Source organism: Capricornis sumatraensis, chromosome 7 (genome assembly GCF_032405125.1).
Source record: "Capricornis sumatraensis isolate serow.1 chromosome 7, serow.2, whole genome shotgun sequence".
NCBI lineage: Eukaryota > Metazoa > Chordata > Mammalia > Artiodactyla > Bovidae > Capricornis > Capricornis sumatraensis.
The window spans coordinates 103,589,280-103,613,258 of NC_091075.1; positions in this window are offsets into that span (position 1 = coordinate 103,589,280).

A 23,979-nucleotide genomic window follows, 5' to 3' on the forward strand; every position below is an offset into this window, starting at 1 on the left:
CCATGGAAAAGGGAATGGCTACCCATTCCAGTACTCTGGCATGGGAACCCCATAGGCAGAGGAGCCAGCAGGCTTCAGTTCATGGGGTCACAAAGGGTAGGACATGACTGAGCGACTAACACACACACACACACACACACGTACACACACACAGGAACTGCCGTATAGATTTTAGATTTTATCATTTTTTATTAGAGTTTTCTTCCTACTTTTCTGGTCCCTGTTTGTTTGTGTTTATCAAGGTTTGTTCCTAGATTCTCTCCTTCCCCCCACCAGCTACAGGGTCTTGCTACTTGCTGATAAAGCCTGAAAGTCATCTCCAGCCCACACCTAGTTCTTAAACTTTAAGCGTCCATATGCAGCTGCCTACCGGATATCTCAAATTCAACACATCCACAAATGAATTCATATTTCTTCCAGGCCTATTCCTCCTCCAGTGTTCCCGTTCTCTAAAACAGCAACCACCAACTACACAGTCATTCAAGCCAGAAAAACCAGGGATCGTGTCTGCCTCTGTCATTCCCTCATCTTCCAAATGCAGACAAGTCCTACAGATTCTATCTTCCTCCTAAATATCCCTTGAACACAACCATCCTCTTGTCTTCTAACCCTGCAGCGCCTAGTCCAGGGTGCTGCTATGTTTCTCTGGACCATTGCAACAGCCTTCTTGTCTCTTCACCATTGAACTTACCCTCATCTAAACATTTTCCAATATGGCAAAGGCAGCTTTCTTCTAACCCTCAAATCTGATCATGCCTCCAACCCTTCACTTCCAGCTCTTCTATCATCATAATGAATATGGCACGTAAGGCTCTTCATGATAGAACCTGGACCCTGTATGTTTCTTAAGTCTCATTTGTATTCTTCTCTCTCTTCAAGGGAGAAGGCAACTGTAACCCACTCCAGTACTCTTGCCTAAAAAATCCTATGGACGGAGGAACCTGGTGAGCTACAGTCCATGGGGTTGTGAAGAGTTGGACACGACTGAGCAACTTCACGTTCACTTTTCACTTTCATGCATTGGAGATGGAAATGGCAACCCACTCCAGTCTTCTTGCCTGGAGAATCCCAGGGACAGGGGAGCCTGGTGGGCTGCCGTCTATGGAGTCGCACAGAGTCAGACACGACTGAAGCGACTTAGCAGCAGCAACAGCAGGTCTCTTCAAATCTTTGTCACTGCTAGACTCTCACAGATGCTGTTGCCTCAGTCTAAAACCTTCTCCCACTTCACCAACCTCCTTCCTTTATCTGGATAATTCCTACCCAGCCAACTTTACTCAAGGAGATGTTCTCTGACACCTAAACTATATTCGGTATTTTTGTAATACGCTCACAAAAAATGCTTCAGCCCTCCTCCCAGTAATATTTATATTTATATAAATATTTAAAGTTAATATTCAAATAAATTATATAATTTATATATTTACAAAATGTGATACATGCTATGAAGTGAACTGTTTGTGTCCCTCACAAACTCTGATCTTACAAGGACAAGACCTTCTCTGAGCTCAATGTCTAGAATAACAGGCATTCAAATGTGTATGTGTATATGTATATATGTATAGATATATACGTGTATGGTAGTCATTCAGTTGTGTCTGACTCTATGTGACCCCATGGACTGTAACCCACCAGGCTTCTCTGCTCATGGAATTCTCCAGGCAAGAATACTGGAGTGGGTTGCCATTCCCTTCTCCAGGGGATCTTCCCAACCCAGGGATCAAACCTGGGTCTCCTGTATTGGCAGGCAGATTCTTTACCATTTGAGCCACCAGGGAAGCCTGTGTATACACAGAGAGATCATTACTAACGGAAAGAAATAAGAGGGCAGAGGAGAAAAGATAGTTCGATTTTCTATGTGCACTCACCTGTACAGGTAGAAAATCAGCTTCTCTACAGCACTTCCTGTCACTGCCCATCTCCACACATCAACCCTGCACCTCCAATGTCATCTCAATAACTGACCCAGTGAAAGGTAACTCACGCCTGGGATAAAGTTTGACACATGCTTTGATTTGATCGTGCATGCTCAGTTGCTTAGTTGTGTCCAACTCTTTGTGAGTCCACCAGGCTCCTCTGCCCATGGAATTTCCCAGGCAAGAATACTGGAGTGGGTTGCCATTTCCTACTCCAGGGCATCTTCCTGACCCAGGGATCGAACATGTGTCTCTTGAGTCTCTTGCATTGACAGTCAGATTCTTTACCACTAGCGCTACCTGGAAAGCCCTTCAACAGTTATTAATAATTGTCTGTATGTGATAGACTATCTGAAGTGTAGAAGTCTTTCAAATTAAAAGATCACAAAACTGTTAGAAGCTAAAGCTAAAAACCATTTGCAGCAAATATGTTGAAAACCATGGTATATAAACACTATGTGAAAAATGATTTTTCAAATTTAAAACCTGCCCTCGAGTATAAGGTAACAAAGAACCAGATAATATTCCTACAGATAGAAGTGACAGGCTAAAAAATAAGTTGGGATTTTTATAAATCATTTTGCTTTTTATCTTCTTGTTCTCTTTTCCTCTCACTCTTTTCTTCTTTTTTTCTCTATCTCTGTCTCTCTCTGCACTAGATAATACCTTACACAAGTCATAAAATGTCAGAGACGCCCCCTGAGTAGGAAATTTGTCAAAAGAAATCAAACGCATTATCAAAAAATTTCTAACATAAAAAGACAAGCATAATTTCTGTTGAAACCAGTGTAAGAGCAAATAATAAATGTACGAACAAAAAAATGCCATACAATAACCTTTAGAAAACAACTAGAACATGAAATTACTTTTATAAATTAATGTCAGATAATTTCTAAGTCAGGGCAGAATCAATTTCATGGAAGAGAGATAATTTTTAAAGTTTAAATTGCTTTCTTTTAGTAATCTGTGTATTTTGGGAGAGCTAAACCATTGTGACTAACTCTAGAACCTGGTCTTAACTGTTTGAAACCCAGCTTAAGCAGAACTGACTGTTTTAACTGAAGCTTGACAACTCTACTTTCTCCTATAAGTGATTCTTGAGAACTTGTCTGAAGGGTCTAGCAAAAAATTAGAGGCACCCACAAACCCTTGGATAGATGGTATTATCCAGGAAGATAACATGTAGAGAACTTACCCAGGAAATGCTTCCACTTTTATCAAGTATACAGTTTTGGGAGGGACAAATATAGAATCACACACAGAGAGGAAATATGCTCATGTGGGCATACCAAAAGAAGTCTGTGTTCAATAACACTCCAGGGAGCCTTCACTAGTCACCCTGTCTAAAATTGTAACCCTCCACCACACTATCCAATCCACTTCCCTGCTTTAATATTCTCCTTGACCATTTCCAACATGTGATACACAATATATTATACTTATTCTTCTGGTTTACTCTCTGTCTCCTTCACCCAGAACATAAGGTCATAAAGTCAGAGATGATTTTTAGTCCACTGCATTCATCACTGTATCCTCACACCTAGAAGAGGACCTGGCATGCAGAAGTGCTCAGTAAATATTTGCTGAGTGAATAACCCTATCCTATGGTAACTTCTGGTAAATCACAGGGCAATTTATGGTGCATCCAGATTACCTTTACCTCCACATGGTTAGTTTAATGTAGCAAGAAGTTTCAGTTCAGTTCAGTCGCTCAGTCATGTCCAATTCTTTGTGACCCCATGGACTGTAGCACGCCAGGCCTCCCTGTCCGTCACCAACTCCCAGAGATTACTCAAACTCACGTCCATCGAGTTGGTGATGCCATCCAACCATCTCATCCTCTGTCATCCCCTTCTCCTCCCTCCTTCAATCTTTCCCAGCATCAGGGTCCTTTGCAATGAGTCAGTTCTTCCCATCATGTAGCCAAAGTATTGGAGTTTCAGCTTCAGCATCAGTCCTTCCAATGAATATTCAGGACTGATTTATTTTAGGAAGGACTGGTTGGATCTCCTTGCAGTGGAAGGAACCCTCCAGAGTCTTCTCCAACACCACAGTTCAAAAGCATCAATTCTTTGGCGCTCAGCTTTCTTCACAGTCCAACTCTCACATCCATACATGACTACTGAAAAAACCATAGCTTTGACTAGATGGACCTTTGTTGGCAAAGTCATGTCTCTGCTTTTTAATATGCTGTCTAGGTTGGTCATAGCTTTTCTTCCAAGAAGCAACCATCTTTTGATTTCATGGCTGCAGTCACCATTAGCAGTGATTTTGGAGCCCCCCAAAATTATAAAGTCTCTCACTGTTTCCATTGTTTCCCCATATATTTGCCATGAAGTGATGGGAACAGATGTCATGATCCTAGTTTTCAGAATGTTGAGTTTTAAGCCACCTTTTTCACTCTCCTCTTTCACTTTCATCAAGAGGCTCTTTAGTTCTTCTTCACTTTCCACCGTGAGGGTAGTGTCATCTGCATATCTGAGGTTATTGATATTTCTCCTGGCAATCTTGATTCTAGCTTGTGCTTCATCCAGCCCCGCATTTTGCCTGATATACTCTGCATTGAAGTTAAATAAGCAGGGTGACAATATATAGGCTTGACACACTCCTTTCCCTATTGGGAACCAGTCTATTTTTCCATGCCCAGTTCTAACTGTTTCTTCTTGTCTTTTTTTTTTCTTCTTCTTCTTGTCTTGACCTGCATACAGATTGCTCAGCAGGCAGGTCAGGTGCTCTGGTATTCCTATCTCTTTAAGAACTTTCCAGTTTGTTGTGATCCACACAAAGGCTTTGGCATAGTCAATAAAGCAAAGTAGATGTTCTTCTGGAATTCTCTTGCTTTTTCTATGATCCAATGGATGTCAGCAATTTGATCTCTGGTTCCTCTGCCTTTTCTAAATCCAGCTTGAACATCTGGAAGTTCATAGATTAAATTTGGAAGCAGTTTTCTGCACTTGGGATAGAGGTTGATAATTACTTTGATCACCCAAGAAAGGCAAATCATACCTGAATCTCTTCTGATGGATACTTCAGGTGCTGCTCAAGGCCTCTCTCTACACTCGCATGAGTGGTTGTCTAGAACAAAGTGGGTTATAAGCCCCTCTGTGTTTGAGAGACAGAAAAAAGAAACTGCCTCACATCACAGAGAGGATGGGGAAATGGAAAGTGGTAAAAATTCTGAGTCCATAAGATGGTGGACATCTGCATCAGACATGATTGTATAATCCAGCAAGTTTGCAACCCAAGAAGAGGGACTATTGCAACTAGTCATTATATCAGCACATCAGTCAGGAGCTGGTGCAGTAGACAGAGAGAATGACATGTGGGCACAGAGCGGGTGGGGAAGGGAACGGTGGGTCAGATTGGGAGAGTAGCATTAACATACGCACACCACCACGTGTAAAGCAGATGGCTACTGGGAAGCTGCTGGACACTACACAGGGAGCTCAGCTCAGTGTCCTATGATGACCTAGAGGGGTGGGATGGAGGGGGAGGTGGGAGGAGGCTCCAGAGGGAGGGGGTGTGTGTATACATATGCCTGATTCACTTTGTGGTACAGCAGAGACACACAACATTGTAAATCAATTATCCTCCAATAAAAAAAGAGAGAGAGCGGATGCAGAGCACCCACTTTATCTGCAATTGTCAGTCCACATATAATGAAAGAAAATGCTCTCTACCTCCCTCGATCACCAGATGAACCAGTCTGTGGGACCAAGCACTGATGCTGGGAATGCACTGAGGCATTCAGAATCCTCCACCTGGCATGCAAGCTCCCATTCATCTGCCCAAATATTCAAATACTAACAGGCCAGTTAGTTTTATGCTTATCATATATGCTTTCTCAAGATTTACCTAGTTGCCTTTTTCTATGGGTCGCAAGATACCCTGGAGAAGGAAATGGCAGCCCACTCCAGTATTCTTGCAGGGAAAATCCCATGGACAAGAGGAGCCTGGTGGGCTGCAGTCCATGGGGTCGCAAAAGAGTCAACAAGTGTCCAACTGCTTAAATTCTGGTTTCCTTGAATTGTGGTGTTGGAGAAGACTCCTGAGAGTCCCTTGCACTGCAAGGTGATCCAACCAGTCCTTCCTAAAGGAAATCAGTCCTGAATATTCATTGGAAGGACTGATACTGAAGCTGAAACTCCAATACTTTGGCCACCTGATGAGAAGAACTGATTCATTTGAAAAAACACTGATGCTAGGGAAGACTGAAGGCAGGAGAGGAGGATGACAGAGGATGAAATGGTTGAATGGCATCACCAACTCAATGGACATGAGTTTGAATGATCTCTGGGAGTTGGTGATGGACAGAGAGGCCTGGCATGCTGCAGTCCATGGGGTCGCAAAGGGTCGGACATGACTGAGTGACTGAACTGAACTGAACTGATTTTCCTTAACATATAATTTAAGATCTCCTCTTCACCCTGCCTTCTTAGGCTAATTAATTCCACTCTTTTCTTCTTGTTAGAATTCCTATGGAAATTATTTTTTAATCTTACATTTGCAAAGGATTTAAGAATCTACAAAATGTGTCTGTTACATTATTTCACTTAGATAAATAAACGGCAGAGTACTATTTTATAGACTCACTTTTTTCTTGTACTTTACAACCCTAAACCCTTTTCACAGCTTACTTTTCCCAAACCTAGTAGGGTCACCCAGAGCATGCATGCTAATAAGGATGAAAATAAAATTATTTTATTTTATTGAAAGTACCTCAGGGCATTTGCCATGATAACAACTGAGTTTCTTTAGTTATTTCAATAATGAAACTGCTTGGCAATGATCCAAAGCAAGCCAATCTTTTTAAAAGTTTTAGTGTTATAATAGCAATAACAAAATGCAATTCTCTGCTGTAGCAAGACATCATACTAAAAATGTTTTACATTCAGTTCTCTCAAAAACTATGGAATATGTAAAACATAACAATTTTATAGATGAGGAAAGTCAGTCTTAAAATTGTTAACTAATTGCCTAGTGTCAGATTGGAAATTTGGACCAGATCTGTAGGACTTGAAAGCCCAAGCCCTTTGGCTCACACTCTGCAGTCAGGCATTATTCTGTTATACAGAGTTTAAGGGCGTCTACAGCACAGGGCAAAGTCACTTCAACCATTGCCAGGAACATACAGAGGACAAAGGACAATAAATAATATTGATTTTCCTTATCAATACGTAAATAGGAAATGTATGTGATTGCCTGGGGCTTCAGACAGTCATGCAGTGACTAAGGCAGCAGCAGAAAAAGGGGACAGGCTGGAGCTAAACAAGATGAGAATCTTCAGTAAACCTGCCCTCCCACCTCAACCCAGGACAGGAGAGTTTATCTGGGGCAAGGAGGTCTGGAGGCTTTCCTTCTAGATTCAACCACAGAGAATTCAGGTCCCCCTTTTACGAACTGCCTCACCTTCTCATCTTCTGTGTGTGTGTGTGTATGTGCACGTGTGCGTGTGTGTGTGTGCATGTGTGTGTGTGCGTGTGTGTGTGCGCGCGTGTGTGTGTGCGCGCGTGCGCTCTCAGTCACTCAGTCACGTAAAACTCTTTTGCAACCCCATGGACTGTAGCCTGCAAGGTTCCTCTGTCCATGGGATTTCCCAGGCAAGAATACTGGAGTGGGTTGCCATGCCCTCCTCCAGGGGATCTTCCCAACCCAAAGATCAAGCCCACAATTCTTGAGTCTCCTGCATTGGCAGGCAGACTCTTTACCACTGTGCCACCCGGGAAGCCCCTCGTCTTCATAGTACTACTTATTAATCTTCATTTTGATCAGGTTTATCTGGCCATATGAATAGATGTAGGGTTTGAAAGAGGGGAGGACACAGGGAGAGCCTCAGTCATTAGCCTAAAGGTGTAACTTCACCCTCCAGACACTGCAGTCGACTTGTTTCTTTATTGTCATAAGTAAAGAGGCAATAAAGTGCAATGCATAGTGTTCAGATTGTGCTCCACCTTCAGCAACTATGGGATCTTGAACGTGTTGCTTGACCTCTCTGTGCTGCAATTTATTCATCTGTACAAGGAGCACAGTAATAGTGCCTGCCTCACTCCAAGGTATTGCGAAGAATAAATGAGATAATCCATGTGATGATATTAATATGATGTGAGATAATAATACTTGAGATGTTGCCTGGCTCAGAGTAAGTGCTCTATGAGCATTTACTATTACAATTACTACATAATGCATGTGCCATAAGAATTACAAAAATGATGCCTAATATTCAATGAAAGATGCAATGTGATTTCTGTCTATTCCTCCCATGAATCTTGTGAAGGAGATGCTACCACTGTGCCAATTATAAATGAAACAGAGGCTCAGAGAGGTTATAGAGGAGTCCAAAATTAAACAAAATTAACTTTATTTTTTGAGTTCTAAAATCACTACTAATGGTGACTGCACTAATGAAATTAAAAGATGCTTGCTCCTTGGGAAAAAAGTTATGACCAACCTAGACAGCATATTAAAAAGCAGAAACATTACTTTGCCAACAAAGGTCTGTCTAGACAAAGCTATGGTTTTTCCAGTAGTCATGTATGGATGTGAGAGTTGGACTATGAAAAAAGCTGAGCGCCAAAGAATATATTCTTTTGAACTGTGGTGTTGGAGAAGACTCTTGAGAGTCCCTTGGACTGCAAGGAGATCCAACCAGTCCATCCTAATGGAAATCAGTCCTGAATATTCATTGGAAGGACTGATGCTGAAGCTGAAACTCCAATACTTTGGCTACCTGATGCGAAGAACTGACTCATTTGAAAAGACCCTGATGCTGGAAAAGACTGAAGGAGGGAGGAAAAGGGGATGACAGAGGATGAGATGGTTGAATGGATTCATCGACTCAATGGACATGAGTTTGAGTGAACTTTGGGAGTTGGTGATGGACAGGGAGGCCTGGCATGCTGCAGTCCATGGGGTTGCGAAGAGTTGGACACGATTGAGTGACTGAACTGAACTGAACTGCAAATTAGCTAAGCAGTAAGTGACAGGACTGGGACTCAAGTCAAGTAAGTCTGATTCCAGAATCAGGTTCTAAACCATCATGTTATTTCAGATGGGTAATAATATTTGCTAATAGCTACTGAAGTTTTGCTCTGTGCCAGGCTTTGTTCTAATAACTTTAAATCTCCTACAGAATACCTTATATCTCTTGTGAAAATTAAGTAAAATTCTCAAAACTACCTTATGGGACAGATGCATTTATTGTGCCTGTTTTACAAATGAGAAAACCAAGAAGCCAGGCATTAGGTTACATGGCCAAGATCACACAACTGGCAGATGGCTAAAGTAAGTGCAGCTCCTACTGAAAGGTGGGGAAAGCTGAGGTGCTAGATTTAAATTTCAGTGATCTACAGTCCACGGGGCCACAAAGATGCAGACACAATTTAGTGACTGAACAACAACAATATCAGATTGAGCATCACAATTTTCAAAAAGAAAACGCATTGCTAGTATATCCATCTGAACAATTTCTGAGCCAGAACGATTAAGACAGACACTCAATGTTGGAATCATAAAAGAAGGAACTGATTAAATGCTAATTTATTCTGATTTGCCTTACTACTCCATCATCTTCCCACCTCTAACAGCAGCTATTTTCAGTAGTCATTTTCGTTCTATCCTCTACAGTTTGAATAGATTCACTATTAGCGAATAAGGATCAACTTTTCATAGGAAGCAGGACCATTACCTTCATGCATCTCCTGTCCCATAGAAGTTAACAGGCAGTCTAGAGAGAGAGAGAGTGGATGACTATTCAATCTACACAACTATGATGAGAGGAGAACTGATAAGCATCAGTTGTAATGGATAACAACTGATTGGGTGCTGAGCAGGACCACGGTAATCCTATAACTCTTGAACTACTTAAGCAAATTATAAAAATAAGCCCTGGTTTGGTGAGCAGAGCCAAGGTTTCATTGTAGCCCAAACAACTCACTAAGCCTCAACAGTATGAACAAAGGGTCTGGTGTATGTTTCAAATGGATCTCAACGCATGCGAGCTCACATGGGAGGGTGCCTTTAGAAGTCCCGAGAGACGTGATGCACAGCCAGGACAGAAACATGCTGTTACAGATCTTGGGAACAGACTGAATAAGACACAAAAGTTCAGAAGGAGGATGGTTAACAAATTTTTTTATAGAAAGATTGTGTAGGAAGACAACACTGTGCCATGAGGAATAATACCAGTCAGGTGATTAGAACAAGTCGTCAGATCTCTTTATTCACTGCACAGTTAAACACAGCTGATTTGCTAGGCAAAAAGAAAGCCCAGTATGAATATATATACACACAAAATAATGAAACGTTTTTAAGATTCGGGGCATTCTTCAGAATGTTATTCTCAGTAAAGAAAAGGTGGATGATCAATTGTGTGGTCACAAATTAACTCAGTAAACAAATAATGAATTAGCAAAACACACAACAAGAACCTGATTTAAAAAAGAAGACATGTTGATGATAATAGTAATAAATTTGACCAAAACTAAAACAAAACCCAGCAGTTACTGAGCACTTCATGTATTTTACATACAGCTTCCCTGGTGGCTCAGACGGTAAAGCATCTGCCTGCAATGCAGGAGACCCGGGTTCGATCCCTGGGTCAGGAAAATCCCCTGGAGAAGGAAATGGCAACCCACTCCAGTACTCTTGCCTGGAGAATCCCACAGACAGAGGAACCTGGTAGGCTACAGTCCATGGCGTCACGAAGAGTTGGTCACAACTAAGTGACTTCACTTTCACTTTTGACTTTCATGCATTGGAGAAGGAAATGGCAACCCACTCCAGTACTCTTGCCTGGAGAATCCCACGAGCAGAGGAGCCTGGTAGGCTACAGTCCATGGGGTCGCAAAGAGTCAGACACGACTGAGCAACTTCACTTCACTTCACCCTTACAATAATTGTATGAGATCAGTAGCATTATTATTAATAGTACCATTTTACAAATAAGAAAACTGAAGCTTAAGAGATTATGTGATTTAACCAGGATCATTCACATGAGGTAATAGAATTTGGGTTTAAAACCAGATGGTTTAAACTTTGGAGTTTATATACTTGAGCACCATGCTATACAGCTGAGTGTTAAATTAATGGAAGTAGCCACAATTAACAAGAGCACAGATGCAAGTACCAGACACATCCACTGCTGTACACCTCTATCTGCAGAGAGAAAATTCAGGATAATGAGGCTCCCGATAGCGATAAGAAACCTGAGCAGAATAGAATGATGGAAGTAATGAGATTCAAATGCTTTTAAAAGGATGTCTTCCCTAACCAGGAAAATAGTTTACAATAAGCAAGATTCATAACCAACAAAACAGAAGGGACTTCAATGCCTGGCTTTGTCATCTCACTTTGGAATTGACAGAGAATCAGTTTGCTGTGTAGGCATTTCGTGGTAATGACTTTACTGTTATTAACAATGACAATAGTTCCAGGCAATATTTCATATTTGCATAGCAAGCCTTCAACAGAGGAGCAAAAGCACCTGGCAAACATTCTCATTTTTATTATTGATGGCTTAGATTAGTGGAGCACTTTTCTATGAAGGAGTTCACTAATGCTTCCATGGACTCTCGTGACACAGACAGACAAGAAATCCATTTCTGCGTTTTTACATATGGAAAAACCAAAGCCCAAGGACCTTTTTATAACTGCTTAGTAATACTGTGGCTGTGTCTACAATGAATCAAAAGGAACCTGGCATTCCCCTTTTTTACTGATGGAAGCCCTTCTTACTCCAAATTATCTGGACATGGGTACCTTCTCTATCTACTGGATCTTTCCTGCCCATTCTTACCACCTCCTCTTCAATTCTCATTCCTTCCCTCCCTGTAGCAGCTCAGCTCACCTCCATCCTCTCTCCTCCTCAAACCATTCTCAGTCTTGCTGCCAGATTCATTTTCTTCACTCTGCTCAGAAAACAGCGGTAGCTCTTCTTGGTCTATGGAAAACAGACCCAATTCCTTCAGAGATCATTCACGAGCTCCCTTAATCTGGCCCCACACTTTTTCCCAGCCGTGTTTGACTTCAATCTCCTCTGTGCCTGTATCACATAAGCCTAAACTGAAGAACCCCAAGCTCACTCTTCTCTTTACTCATTCTATCGCCTCTTCTAGAAGTAACCTTTCTAACTCCAACGCTGACTGCTAAAATTACCTTCCCACTTCCACTCTGATGCCATCTCCTCATGAATCCCTCCTGGCAACGCCTTAGTTAAAAACGGGTGCTCCCTCCAACTCCACAATACCCATTTAACCTTTATTTGTTGCACTCGCTGAATTCCACCTGGGGCTACTGTGACTTATAAAGGTATATATCTATCTTAGAATGTTCTATCACTGAGATTCACAGAGTCAACAAGGTGTCAGGCCCTGTGACAGCTAATAGGTGAAACAAGAGACATAGATCTCTGCCTTCACAGAGGTTACAATCTTACAGGATTTCTCATCTCGAGTTTCTCCTTTGAATGACCGAACACACTATACAGTTTCTGTTCCTCCACGAAAGATGCCATTCTAGGTCATAAAAGAGATGTTAACTCATTGCATACAACAGATGCTTTTTAGAAGTGGTTCTCCAGACTTCCGTGGTGGTTCAGTGCTTAAGAATCTGCCTGCCAATGCAAGGGACATGGGTTCAATCCCCAGTCTGGGAAGATTCCGTATGCTGTGTGGGCAAATGAGCCGGTGCACGGTAACTTCTGAGCCCACACTCTAGAGCCTCGAGCCGCAACTACCGGGCCCACGTGCTACAACTACTGAAGCCCACACACCCTAGAGCCTGGGCTCTGCAACAAGAGAAGCCACCGCAGTAAGAAGCCGCCACTCACAGCAACTAGAGAAAGGCTGCCTGCAGCAACGAAGACCCAGCACAGCCAAATATAAGTAAATAAATACTTTTTTTAAAAAGTAGCTCTCCAAGTATTATACATGTGCTCAGTCACGCCCAACTCTTTGCGGCCCCATAGACTGTAGCCCGCCAGGCTCCTCTGTCCATGCGATTTTCCAGGAGTGGGCTGCCATTTCCTACTCCAGGAAAGTATCATATATAGATGTCCTGAAGGTTCTCAAGCCTTTTTCAGAGGGGCCCCTGAGGTCAAAACCAACCCCAAATAATCTTAAGACACAGTTTGACATTTCACTCTTATTTTTCTCTCAGATTTGTGATACAGTCCTCCAGAGAATGCAAGGTGTGTGATATAGCACAGACTGAATGCATAGGTAGATAAGAGAATTCAGCTGTCTTCCATTAAGCCAGTCATTAAACAGATAAACAAAAATGCAATACCAAGCTTGTTGCTAACTTATTTTTGGTTTGTAAAAGGCAGTTTTCATTCAAAGATACATTACTTTTATTTAACATATCTAACAGTTTACTGTTACATTTTACTTACTGAAGTATTTCAAACTGATATCTTAATTTCTGATACTGTAAATACCAATGGTAGGGGGAGGCTTCCCAGGTGGTACAGCAGTAAAGAATCCACCTGCCAATTCAGGAGCCACAGGAGATGTGGGTTCAATGTCTGGGTCAGGAAGATCCCTTGGGGAAAGGAATGGCAACCCACTCCAGTATTCTTGCCTGAGAAATCCCATGGACAGAGGAGCCTGGCTGGCCATAGTCCATGGAGTCGCAAAGAGTCAGACACGATTGAGTGACTGGGCCCGCACACAAATACCAATGGATATAACGCACATGAACAAAACTTCCTCAGGTTTTTCAACAACTATCGAGTGTGTAAAGGAATCCTGAGGCCACAAAGCTTGAGAACGGCTACCTTAGCGAGCAGGGACTCATGTGTTTCTGTGGAGCCCCAGTCAAGAAGGTCTGAGTGATTAGTTGAGTGATTTGTAATTGCACTGTTCCCGAACTTGTCCTCTGTTAAAGCAACTATTCATCCTACGTGTGAGATGAATTTATTATTGAAGCTGGAGCACCTAGCACAGAGGCAGCCAATAAATACTTGAGAGAGAAAGGAAAGAAGGAAGGAAGGAGGGGAAGAGAGGATGGGATGGAGAGAGGAAGGGAAACAGGAAGGAAGGAGGGAAAAGAAGGAGATGTGTCTCCTTCATTCTTCAAAAATTCTACCACAGTAATCTGTCCACTGAAATTATTAACCTTCAAGTAAATGTGTCACATTGATATGATTTCTAAGGTGATTAAGATGCCAGTAGTCTTATCCGATATGTTGGTACATCCCAAATACAGCTTAGAAACCATGATTTTAAAGACAAAGTTTTAAAGAATCTTCTCATAAATAAATGAACAAACATTTACGCACACTAATCCTTCAATATCAGAGGATAATTTTAAAATAAAGAAAGATACAAATTAGGAAAACAGATGCAGTCAATTTGGTTGTGTATGCATAAGTTATCTTCCTTACAGATAATAAAATCTCAATAATTAGAGGTGACTTCCTATAGTTAAAATACTTTATCCCTAGATTTAGAGTGAGAATGGATAGAATTAAGCCAAAGATAATAAATGGGGATGGGTCAAAGCAAAACCGAGCATAGGCAAGTCTATCTTCAAGATCCTCTAAATCTCCATCTGGCCTATTCTTCCCCTTCAGCTGCCCATGACGCTGCTTGTCATCCCTATGATGTCCCTTCACTGACCAGGCCCACCCTCACCAAGGTACTCCACTCGGCCTGGCCTTCGGGGCATTAATCTATGCTTTAATTCAATCTGTACAATTTAATCCATATAATTTTTACAGTCAAAAAGAAAGTTAAACATCATCTATCACAACTCCCTCATACACAATTGAAACTCAACTAGGTTAAGACTTGACCCAACAGGTATTAATTCATGACAAAGCTGCAGTGAGAATCTAACATCAAGTTCTCTTCCTTTTCCAGAAATAATATAATGAAAAATTTTAAATAATCTGCTAGACCCCTTACAAAGCACTCTGTTGCAGACCACTCTTAATTCCCTCTCCATGTAACAACTTTTCCTACATATTCCATTTCCTTAACATAGTCTCCTGTTAATGCAGTAAGACAGTTAACCAACCATGAATTTTATCTATATTCAAAATCCATTAAAGTCAATCATACTTTAACTGAGGTTAGTTTATCAGCTTAGTTCTCCAGCCACTTTACCTCATAATATTGGGGGGCCTCACAGCATAGCTTGTGGCATCTTAGTTCTCCAACCAATTTTCCAGACCCCAGCAGTGAAAATACCAAGTTCTAACTGCTGGACCACCAGGGAATTCTCATCAGATTTCCATTGTAATAGGAACAGTCTTCAACCAAAGGAGTAAGTGGGAAACTCACACATTATATCAGGGTCAGAAACATGAGAACTGAGAACCAGAGGGCATTCTGGCTCCTTAAATCATGACACAAAGTCAGAGAGAAATATATACACATGGTGCGTGCATGCTCAGTAGCTTCAGTCGTGTACGACTTTTTGCAACAACGTGGAGAGCAGCCTGCCAGGCTCCTCTGTCCATGGGGTTCACCAGGCAAAAACACTGGAGTGGGCTGCTATGCCCTCCTCTAGGGATCTTCCCAACCCAGGGCTCAACACAGCATCTCCTGCATCTCCTGCATTGCAGGTGGATTCTTTACCACTGAGCCACCTGGAAAGAGAAGCTCTCTCTCTATATATGTATGGATATGGATAGATATATAAATAGAAAGAAAAAGAAACAGAGGAAGGAGAAAGAAAATAACAAGCAGAAAAAACATAGCCCAAGGGACTGGTAGAAAAATAACTAGACTACCAAAAAATGCATCGAAAATTGTACCTCTGGATATAATTTGGAAATTGTACAATCTGGAAAGCAGCCTACCAGCCTTCTTTGCTTTATCAACCAGTCAACATATATTCATGCAGTACTAACAAGTATCAGGCACTGTGCTAGGCATAGACAAGTCAAAGATAATTAGATCTGGCTCAAATTACTCACAGGCTAAGGTGGAGAGATAGACATTAAACAGTTAATAAAACACTGTAGTAATGCAGTGAGAAGCTCCAATCTTTTGGCCACCTGATGGGAAGAGCCAACTCATTGGAAAAGACCCTGATGCTTGGGAAGACTAAAGGCAGGAGAAGGGGGAGACAGAGGATGAGATGGTTGGATGGCATCACCAACTCAACAGACATGAGTTTGAGCAAACTCTGAGAGACAGTGAAGGACAGGGAAGCCTGGCGTGCTGCTGTTCATGGGGTCACAAACAGGTGGATGTGACTGAGCAATTGAACAACAAAATGCAGTGAGACAGACATGCATAGGCTGCAGTGAGAACACCTCAGCCTTATGGAAGGATTCAGGAAGGGTTTCTGAAAGGAGATAACATCTGATGAAGTCTAATGTGAGTCTAAGCAGCGCCTCTCGAACACAAAACCACCTGAGAATCTTGTGGGAAAAATTCTGAATCAGTAGATGTAGGAGAGACTTGAGATGCTGTGATTCTAATCAAGCTCCAGACAGTGTTTGAGCTGTTGGTCCCCAGATCATTCTTTGAATTGCAAAGGTCTTTAAAAATGGCCAATGACTAAGTAAAGGATGGAGAGAGTGAATACAGGTGGAAGAGACAATATGAAGTAAATTACGGAAGAAATACACTTGAGTGTGTGATGAAACTGAAGCGCATTGGTGTCCCCAGGTAATTGGAGAGATATTCACTGCTAAATTGGAGGTAGACAGGAGTATGGTATATTTTAAGCAGAGGGGAATTTATTACATAGGCAATGGAGCATATCTAAGTAAGCTGGGTTGTTACACAGTAAAAACTGCACATCAGATCTGGAGGTTTCATTGGCAGAATCATGAGCAAGAAGATAATATTCTAGACTACTTTAAATAAAACTGCTCACAGTGATGATGAGGCCCTAATTTGTGCTGTTAGCAATAGATTTATTTCAAAGGGAACTGATGTGAGAAATGTTTAGGAGATAAAGTAGATCAATTTATTTTAACTTATTGATTTTAAAAAAAATCAAAAAAGTTGCTATTTCTTGGCATTCTTTGTCATCCAGGTGTCTATTCTTAATCTGACCGTAACCTGTGATCTTGAACAAGACACTTAACTTCTTTTCACACTAGGTTTCACATTTTAAAACAGTAAAGAGTTGACCCAAATAAACACTGTGGTCTCTTTAAATCCTAAACTTTATAATCCTATGAATTAAATTCATCTCTCAGTGAATAGTGCAACCATCAAATATATTCTTAAAGCCTATCACAAGACCTAGAATATATTTAAATATACATTATATTACTAACTTTGAAGCTACCTAGCCAGCAGGTCTGAAAATTTGAGACTTTTAAAATCTTCCCTCTTCTTCACCCATGACATTCATTATTGGGTTCAATTAATTTGCGCTTGTGTCCTACTGATGATTCTTTGGTTTATGCCCTTATTATTCTTTAGCTGAGCTCCTGCCATAGTAGCTGATAAGTCCCCTGGCTCTAATCTAAACCCCTTTCAAACGTGATTCAAGAAACTGCTTGGTAGCTCAGTGGTAAGGAATCCACCTGCCATGCAGAAGACACAGGTTCAATCCCTGATCCGGGAAAACCCCACATGCATGGAGGAGCTAAGCCCATGCCCCACAGCTGCTGAGCCCTCACCCTCGAGCCCACAAGCCTTAACTACTGAGCCCACATACTGCAGCTACTGGAGCCTGAGCACTCAGAGCCTGAGCTGCACAACAAGAGAAGACAACTCCAGTGAGAAACCCACATAACACAACTAGAGAGTAGCCCCTGCTCACCACAACTGGAGAAAATGAAGCAACTTGCAGCAATGAAGATCCAGAACAACCAAAAATATATAAATTTTAAAAAAAGAAACTGAAGAACTCCAGAGTCAGAAGGACCTGGGCTTAAATGCTAAATCCTCTGCTTCTTGGTTACATGATTGCTAGAAACTTATTTAAACCTCTCTAAACCTGAGTTTCCTTATCTATAAATCATAGGGATGATATGAGAATTAAATGTTTGTAAAGTGCTTAGCACCGTGACTATTACACAGCAAGAACTCCATAAGTGCTAGTTGTCATTCTGAAAGACTAGTCTCATAAAGACTTGAGCAGGCACTTCACAAGAGAAGATCAAATGGCCAATAAAAATTAAAACAATTCTTCTTCCTTAGTAGTCAGCAAATGCAAACTACTACTTCATGAGTGGCATGAAGTACAATTAGGTATCCACCTGATCAGCAAATTTTGAGAACTTAAAAATGAAGCGTTGGTGAGGATATAGAGCTTTTTATATACTGCTGATGGGGATGTAAATTCATGCAATCAATTGAGAAAAATATTTGGCATTATTTAGAAAAACTTGGAGAAGGCAGTGGCAACGCACTCCAGTACTCTTGCCTGGAAAATCCCATGGACGGAGGAGCCTGGTGGGCTGCAGTCCATGGGGTTGCAAAGAGTTGGACACGACTGAGTGACTTCACTTTCACTTTTCACTTTCATGCGTTGGAGAAGGAAATGGCAACCCACTCCAGTGTTCTTGCCTGGAGAATCCCAGGGACGGGGGAGCCTGGTGGGCTGCCGTCTATGGGGTCGCACAGAGTCAGACACGACTGAAGCAACTTAGCAGCAGCAGCAGCAGCAGCAGCAGCAGCAGAAAAACTTAATGTGCACAAACCCCAAAACTCAAGAGTTCCTTTCCTTGATATGTATCCTAGAGAAGTTCTTATACATGTACTCTAGAATCTATGAGCAACAATATATGTGCATAAAAAGTACCATATGTATACTTAATGTTATCATATATAAATATGTGTAGTTATTAAAATTTACTTAGTACATTTATATATAAATAACTCAGGTTAATAATTAGGGTTGATTTCCTTTTGGATTGACAGAAGGAAATCAACCCTGAACATTCATTGGAAGGACTGATACTGAAGCTCAATCTCCAATACTTTGGCCACCTGATGCAAAGAGCTGACTCATTGGAAAAGACTCTGTTGTTGGGAAAGTTTGAAGGCAAAAGGAGAAGAAAATGACAGAGGATGAGATGGTTAGATAGCATCGTGGACACAATGGACATGAATCTGAGAAAACTCCAGGAGATAGTGAAGGACAGGGAAGCCTGGGATGCTGTAGTTCATAGGGTCACAAATAGCTGGACTTAATAACTGAACAACAACAACATACATAGACAGACACACATAAGTAACATAGAAACAATCCAAATGTCTATCAATGGTGAAATGGGTAAGTAAATTTTGATGTAGTCATAGAGTCAAATACTACTTAAGTTACTTGAATAAACTACATACATTAAGATGAGCCTTACAATATTTCACAGGTTTCCCTGATAGCTCAGTTGGTAAAGAATCCACCTGCAATGCAGGAGAGCCCAGTTTGATTCCTGGGTTGGGCAGATCCGCTGGAGAAGGGATAGGCTACCCACTCCAGTATTCTTGGGCTTCCCTAGTGGCTCAGCTAGTAAAGAATCTGCCTACAATGTGGGTTTCACCCACTCCAGTATTCTTGCCTGGAGAATTCCATGGTCCATTGGGTCACAAGAGTCAGACACGACTGAGCAACTTTCACTTTCACTAGAGGGTTTCACAAAATCAAGTGATTAAGAATATATATATATATATATACCATGACCTTCCCTGGTGGCTCAGACAGTAAAGAATATGCCTGCAATGCAGGAGACCCAGGTTCAATCCCTGGGTCATGAAGATACCCTTGAGAAGGGAATGGCAACCCACTCCAGCATTCTTGCCCAAAGAATTCCATGGGAAGAGGAACCTGATGGGCTGTGGTTCATGAGGTCACAAAGGGTCAGACACGACTGAACAACTGTCACTTTCTTTCACCACGATTACAAGATTGAAAACCTACAAAGAAAGGCAAGGGGATAAGTGACAAAAGGCAAAGTAGTGGTTACCTCTAGCGGGGAAGGAAAAGCACGAGGTCTTAAAGGAGCACAAAGGGCTTACTGGGAGTCTGCTGCTGCTGTTAAGTTGCTCAGTCGTGTCCGACTCTGTGCGACCCCATAGACGGCAGCCCATCAGGCTCCCCGTCCCTGGGATTCTCCAGGCAAGAACACTGAAGTGGGTTGCTGGTTATACAAGGTTTGCTTTGTAATTATTCTTTAACTGAATTTGTTTTATGCACTCTTCTGCTGCTAAGTTGCTTCAGTCGTGTCCAACTCTGCGCGACCCCATAGATGGCAGCCCACCAGGCTCCCCGATCCCTGGGATTCTTCAGGCAAGGATGCTGGAGTGGGTTGCCATTTCCTTCTCCAATGCATGAACGTGAAAAGTGAAAGTGAAGTCGCTCAGTCGTGTCTCACCCTCAGCGACCCCATGGACTGCAGCCTTCCAGGCTCCTCCGTCCATGGGATCTAGAGTACATGGTATTTTCTAAAAAATAAGTTTCATCACATCATTCTACTTAAAATCTTTCAGAGGTTCTTTATTGTGGAATGAAATACAAACTCCTTAGCTTTGTCTTTAAAACCCTTTCATGTTATATCTCCTGTACCTTTCGTCAGCTTTATCTTTACCATGCCCCAGCGCAGTAAATGACATCTAGCTCCCCCCATCAGTCATACTCCCTCAAGTCTCTAGGCCCTTGAAAAATGTTCTCACTGTTCCCCTTCTTCTAGCTAACCTCTTATTGCCCTTAACATTCAGCTAAAATCTTGCTCCCTCTGGGAAGCCTTCCCTTCCAAACCCCCATCCCATCTGTCTTAGACTCTCCTCTACGGCACTTCCTTCAGCACTGGATGGCTACCCATTTAATAGCAGTGGATAAGTACCCCACTCTTTAGAAATCACTCCCTTTTTTAATGACATACTTTATCATAAGTGTCACATACTTTAAACACAGCTCCTTTAAAGCAGGTGCTGTCTTTTTCATCTATCCCAAGTGCAAAGGATGATATCTATACTGCAGATTCTCAGTAAATGTTTACTTAATGAATACATGTTTAAGAGGGGGCAATATATATTTTTGACATCACTGGGAGTGACCTGTAACTCAAAAGATTAACTTCAGCCATAAAAATAATCACCCTTGTTTGAAATCAAAATGGTTGATTACTGGCAATTACATATGTTTCTCAGTCATAAAAAACACTCTTTTAACACATATTGATTAAGTACAGCATAGTGATGACTATTATATCTGCTTCCTCAATGTAATCATAATCAGACTGTAATGAGAATCATGATGTGAAAAAAGTACAAGGTTAATTTCATTAATACTCCACAGTTATGGGTTATGCATTGATTCATAGGGCAGCCTATATACCCAGAGTTATATAAGCCACTAAGCAAATGAAAGAGAGATATTGATCACCCGTTCAGAACAGCTTCTTTTGGAGTCTTACAAGCATCACTGTCATAAGCTATTTCTCAGAGATGTTGTTTGACAGATTATACCTGGTTCATCTCCATTGGAGTCTATTGATTATTGACACTGGCAACTATGAAGCATCAAGTATTTGATTAAAAAATATATTTTGCCTATGTGAGCTGATATTTTTATAAAATAATAAGATTTTAAAATGATTCCAAGTAGCAAAGCAGCTGGATCTGTTTTTAATACTGTCTTTATTAAGCAAAGAATTTGTAGGCTATAATGTCCACAAATGGAGTTTTATAAAACTATGATGTGGTTTCTCTTCCCTTATGTCTAAAGATCGAAATGTTATGTTAATATATATCACATACATCTTATATACACATATATATGTACACGCATGCTGTGTGTATGCTAAGTTGCTTCAGTCATGTCCGACTCTTTGCAACCCTATATGGACTGTAGCCCACCAGGCTCCTCTGTCCATGGGATTCTCCAGGCAAGAATACTGGAGTGGGTTGCTATGGCCTCCTCCAGGGGATCTTCCCAACCCAGAGATCGAACCACCGTCTCCTGTGTCTTCAGCATCTCTTGTATCTCCTGCATTAGCAGGTGGGTTCTTTACCACTAGCACCACCTGAGAAGCCCCATATACAAGCATATAAGTTCCTGAAAGGAATTAAGTGTTAGAATTTAGATCAGAACCAATATTCTACTAGAGAAGATGAAGTAGTAAAATGTAGAATTATGTTGCAGATAATAAATGCCACCAAAAAATACTGTTATGTAAATATCCAACTGTTATGCAGCCACAGGAAATTGCTCACTGCAATCATCTTACTTAGAGTAGCATCATCCAGGGTGGTAGCATCATGGTGCTGTATGACGCACTTATGCACCTAAAGACCTCAAGCTCCTTCACGTGGTATTAATAGCATAGCACCACACCATCAGTTAAACACTGATTTTCACCTCTTTAGTTGACATGATTTGGGAGCAGTATTTCTTCAGATCCACACACTAAATCATATGCAATATTTAAATTGGCTATATAGATCACATGTTTCCTGCTAAGGAATATTTTTAAGTTTGCAACTCACCACTGCTTGTACGGTTTCTCATCTACAGGAAATGGGTCTAATTCAACAGCTTCTTGCCTGAGTCGCCATAACAGAGATCTGAGATGGTGTTGCCGTGGGTGTTTCTCACGCTAGCCTAAAATCAAAGCAAAAACACAATCAAGTTTGATTTTACCATTTCAGTGGGGATTTCACCTGCATTTAGAAAAATCAAAAGACTAACAAAGACGTTGGGGGATGGGTAGTGAGCACACAAGGGGAAGGAATAAAATCTCAACGTAGTTCACTCTGTTCAAATTTATCAAACACTAGAACTCTGGTGTGGCCATCACCAGAGTAGCTGGATATTTTAAAATCTGAACATAAGCCCAAGTAGTAATTGTTACTTTGGTCGACATGGATTTGAGTTTGTGATAGGAGGCACCCTATTCAGCTTCAACTATAAGCTCCCTGTTACATGTCTGCACAGTCTGCTCCTCATAAAGAACAATGGGTTCATATGGAAAAATGCATTACAGAGTCATCGATAAAGGAGAAGTTGGAAAATTTTCTGAACTGTGTGAAATAAAATGAAACTAAACTGAATTTGAGCAACCATACTCCAACAAAAATTATTTAATAAAGAAGGCAAAAAATAAATTAAAATGTTAAAAACTGAAGTTGGTGTAAAGCTAGAAAGAGGCCTTATGCACATTTTTCCATAATCTGATCCAGCTACAGAAGTAGGTTTGTAACTTCAGTCTGCTACTGTTCCTTTTTGACTTCGTATTGGAAAAAAATCTCAGGACTGGGCCAGTTTTCTATGTTCTAGTGCTTCCCTGGGAGAAGGAAATGGCAACCCACTCCAGTGTTCTTGCCTGGAGAATCCCAGGGATGGGGGAGCCTGGTGGGCTGCCGTCTGTGGGGTCTCACAGAGTCGGACACGACTTAGCAGCAGCAGCAGCAGGGCTTCCCATGTAGCTCAGTGGTAAGGAACCCACCTGCCAAGGTAGGAGATGCAGGTTAAGTCCCTGAATCGGGAAGAACCCCTGGAGGAGGAAATGGCACCCCACTCCAGTATTCTTGCCTGGAAAATCCCATGGATAGAGGAGCCTGGCAGACTCCAGTCCACGGGGTTGCAAAAAGTCAGACATGACTGAGCACACACATACTTGTTCCAAGCAAGGGTTCCCTTCCAGGCCAAGTACTTAGGACTGTTGTTGGACTTCTCCTCTACCACATCTTCCTGCCCTCCCCATCCCAACGTGGCCTACCACCATTTCAGAAGGGGTGAATTTCTTTCTCCTGTGAATCCCTATTGCATTTGTTGAATAGGGACACTTGCTCATATACCACGTTTGTTATTTAACCTCAGCTCCCTAAATGACTATAAGCTCCCTAATGGCAGAAGCTATGTTGTATATGTGTGTATTAGTTGCTCAGTCATGTCTAACTCTGAGAGTCCATGAACTCCTCTGTCCATGGGATTTCCCAAGGGAAAATACTGGAGTGGGTAACCATTCCCTTCTCCAAGGGATCTTCCTGACCCAGGGATCAAACCCAGGTCTCCTGCATGGCAGGCAGGTGCTTTACCATCTCAGCCACCAGGGAGGCCCAGAAGCTGTGTTACAGTTTCAAACTCTGTCACCCACAGTACTTAGATAACTCTGTGCATGGGATACCTTCATTCATGGAATAGTGATTGG